Raw genomic sequence first — 3,908 nt, forward strand, 5'->3', positions numbered from 1 at the left:
AGAACTGCAGATTGTTACCAAAGTCACTCAATGGATGGGTAACTGGATGATGTGATACTTGGGAGGGCGGCTGGTAGATCCACATAGTCACATATGTGCTGGCCGTTCTGGCATCTACAAAGCAGATAAAGACCACAAAGCTAGCAAGCTAGTGACACACTATATGGGCTAAGCAGATTCAATTCCATGCCCATATCTGTTCCACTACCTTCTGAGTCTATTTGTATCAAGGGAACATAGTGGGGAATGGGGAGTGTCATTGAACATAAGTGTAAGCAGTCTTTAGTAGTTGTCTTACTCCCATGTCCAGCTGCCTGTAGCACAGCATGGTTCAAGTCTGTGTTAGTACACTGAGATTTGTGAAGCATTTATGAGCACCAGCTGCCATGGGATCTACTGCATCTCTATGTCTGCATTTACATCTATTACATTTTTGAAAGATCAGGGTGCATTTGGGAGATTCTATTGGGAGATTATAGTAATTATAGAGTACACAGAATCTATATTAGGACTGGGAAGGAGGAAGGGAGGAATTAAAAAGCCTTATATCTGGTAACAGTAACATGAAGTTAATACTGGAATTATGAATCAGCATCACACAGGATGAAACTCATAGTTCCCAGTTACTATGCATTGTAATTACTCCTCCACATGATGTCCACAAACAGAATTTCACCAGAATTAATGGCAGAGCTGGTTATTCTGACTGTCACTAAAGCACTTTCCTTCATAAGCCCCCTCTTAGGATGGTCTGGCCCTGTAAGTGGGTCAGCCAGCCCTGGAATAAAAGCCCAACAGTGAGTGATTAGCTGACAGTTAAAAGCCCAACCAGGGAAAGAGCAAAGAACTGGAGCTGATGGAAGGAGCAATTTGTGGGCAGGAAGCAGACTGAACCCAGAAAGCTTGCCTCTAGGAAGGGCCAAAGGAAAAGGGTCCTTTCCTGTCAACTGGAGAAAGGCTAAAGGGATGTTCTACATATTTGTTCAGACTGGGGAGTATTTTTTTTGTTACAAGGACTGGCCAAGGGAGCAAGGCCAGACAGTGAGCCTGCAGGCACACAAGCCCACTTACAGATTATCGTTTAGACTCTCTGAAGGACTCTTCTAAGGGAACAAAGCCTTCACAGCAGCAGGCACCCCAAACTCCCTACAAAGCCCTGTTTGAGTTGCTTATAATTACCAAATAGTAAACATTAAGGATGAAGTAGAGTGTCTACCTCTGGATAAATTATTGAAGGGGGACTAATTTCAAAAGCACAGATGTGTGTACTGACAAAATGAGTGCACCCTCCCTACTTTGGATGGCCTACTCGTACACTTCCATGGAAGCAGCAAGAGGGGAGTGGTAGGTAACAATGCAGTGGTTGCTTCTATGGTGCACGGGAACCTTTCCAGAGTTGCCTGGAGTATGGTAGCAGCAGTGGGCTGAAGCCAGAACACCAAAAATCCACTTTCATTGGAGGGAGCTAGTGACACTCCCCTCCTTCCTTACCCAGAGGGGAAGTTAGGAGAAAACTGCACTTGCCAAGACAGAGGCAAAAAATAAGGCATGTTTTTGGAAGAGAATGCTCAAAATTAGTAAACACCGCCTTCTGTACAAGTTCTAGCTAGCAGGGAAAGCCAGTCAAACTGGCCTCACACAGGAGTCACTTAAGACAGGGATGTCAAACTCACCCTGGGCCCCAGGCCAGACCTGGATTGTGGGGCTCCTCTCTAGCCAGATCCAGGGGTGGATCCAGAGGGGGTGCTTTGACAGCAGCTGGGGACTTTAAGTCCCCAAAGAATGTAGGAATTCCCCTCCCCTCCTCCTCTGTGCTCAGGGGCACATCCTTTCCCCTCCAATTCCCAACTCCTCTCCCTGCTGATACCACTGTGTCTCCACTGTCCCAGGGGCAAGGGAAGTTCCTGTCCCACTCCAACCAGGATGGGCAGGGGCTGGGCTCAGCCCAGGACAGTGACAACAGAAGGAAGGACTGATTCCCCTTTCTTGCCTAGCTCCCTTGGGTGTTCTCCATCCTAAGATCAGGGGCAGGGAGGGAGAACCTGTCTGGCTACCACCACTGCCCATGACTGAGACCATCCCCAGGACAGGGGGGATGGTGAAGAGACAGGCAGGGAAGGGAAAGAAGAGGAGAAGAGAGGAGGGGAAGGGAAATGCCTCCAAACATGGAGGAGAAGGGGAGGTGTAATTTTTACTTTTTCCCATGACTTAAAGTCTCTGGCTGCTGCTCCTAAGGTACAGTCTGACTGCCCCATTGGGATGATGGGAAGAAGGAAGGGGCTGGGAGGAAGGAGTGCAACCACCCTTGCAGCACCAATCACTGCTGTTGCACCCCACTTTGTAAAAACCTGGATCCTCTTCTGGCCAGATCTGTGGGGTCAGTGGCTGTGGCAGATCTAGTGGCAGGTCCAGAAATGGAATAAAAGGGTCAGCAGCAGCATTTCAGGTCCAGGGGCCAAGACCTGAGCACTGCTGCACCAAGCCAGGGGATGGATATGCAGGGGAACATGAGGACACTTTGCCGTCAAGCCAGGTGACATGCACAAGTAGTACCCAGGTAAGTGACAGGGTCATGGAGAAAGGGACTTGATAGTGGGCATCTACTACAGGCCACTTCACCAGGGGGATGAGTTGGACCTGGAACTCTCAGGTCAACTCATGGAGGCTGTAAAGTCAAGGGATGTGGTTGTCATGGATGACCTAAACTACCCAGACATCTGCTGGGAGGAGCAGTCAGCCAGGTCTGACCGCTCACATAGGTTCCTAGCCGGGATACGGATCTCCACCTAACCCAGAAGGTGCATTGTTCCACCAGGGGAAATGCCTTGCTGGACTTGGTCCTTGCCACAGGCAACAACCTGGTGAGGGGTCTGATGGTACTCAACCACCTGGGAGACAGTGATCATCGTCTGCTGGAATTTACTATCCAGTGCAGAGTGATGAAAGCAAGCAATAAGGTAAAAGTCCTCAACTTCAGGAAGGCCGACTTCAACGAGCTAAGAAGATTAGTAGGAGAGGCATTGGGGTCTCAGAGCTTCAATGAGATGGGAGTCCAAGACAGGTGGTTGTTCCTCAAGGAGATGATCCTCCAAGCTCAAAGAGAGTCAGTCCCAATGCACACCAAGTGGGGCAGGAGTGCTAAAAAGCCCCCATGGCTTGGCAAAAGCATCCAGGGATGCCTGAGGGCAAAAAAGGAGGCACACAAACAGTGGAAGCAAGGGCCTATCACCAAGGAGGATTACACCTCCATTGCTCGTGACTGCAGAGAGGCTATTAGGAAGGCCAAAGCAGAGACGAAGCTAGGGCTAGCTATCAGAATTAGGGATAACAAAAAGTCCCTTTTCAAATACATAGGGAGTAAGAAGAAGGCATTGAGGAAAGTGGAGCCCCTACAGGATAGGCTTGGCAATCTGGTAATTGCAGCTAATGAAAAAGCTGACCTCTTTAATGAATACTTTGCCTCCATATTCCTGAACAGGGACCAGAACATTTCCCCCACTAGGATTACGGATGTTATGACCCCGCACTCATTCCTGCCCAGGGCAAGGGGTCGGACCTGATGATCTGTTTAGGTCCCTTCCACCCTAAGCACTATGAAACTAAGCAGTGGCACCAGGGCCAAGTGACAGCAGGCCAGGCTGCCAGAAGGTGCATTGGGCTATACCGGCACAGCTTGCGTTCATCCTTCTGCCACTTATAGCCATGGCCAGCAGGATTCAGGGTCCCCAAATTGTGGCGACACCCCCTCAACTTCCAGTAGCCCAGTGGGCCAGATGGAATTATCCCATAGGCTGGATGCAGCCTGTGGCCATATGTTTGACACCTCTGACTTAACGAATTGTCCAAAAACTTGCAGCTCTCCACTCTCCCCTGCAATTTAACAAGCATTTTAACTTAGGAATAATATT

At 49.3% G+C, this 3,908-nt stretch overlaps 1 long non-coding RNA gene across 1 annotated transcript in view; it reads right to left on the reverse strand.

The window, feature by feature from the left end:
• Positions 1–2,573: 2,573 nt before the first annotated feature.
• The window catches only part of LOC109299445, an 8,218-nt gene continuing 6,883 nt past the window's right edge, over positions 2,574–3,908 (reverse strand). Inside the window, exon 3 of the long non-coding RNA XR_002097849.1 lies at positions 2,574–2,665. This is a non-coding gene — a long non-coding RNA (uncharacterized LOC109299445). The remainder of the gene's footprint in view (positions 2,666–3,908) is intronic.

The sequence above is a fragment of the Gavialis gangeticus genome, unplaced genomic scaffold (assembly GCF_001723915.1).
Source record: "Gavialis gangeticus isolate Ggan-Ray unplaced genomic scaffold, GavGan_comp1, whole genome shotgun sequence".
Taxonomy (NCBI): domain Eukaryota; kingdom Metazoa; phylum Chordata; order Crocodylia; family Gavialidae; genus Gavialis; species Gavialis gangeticus.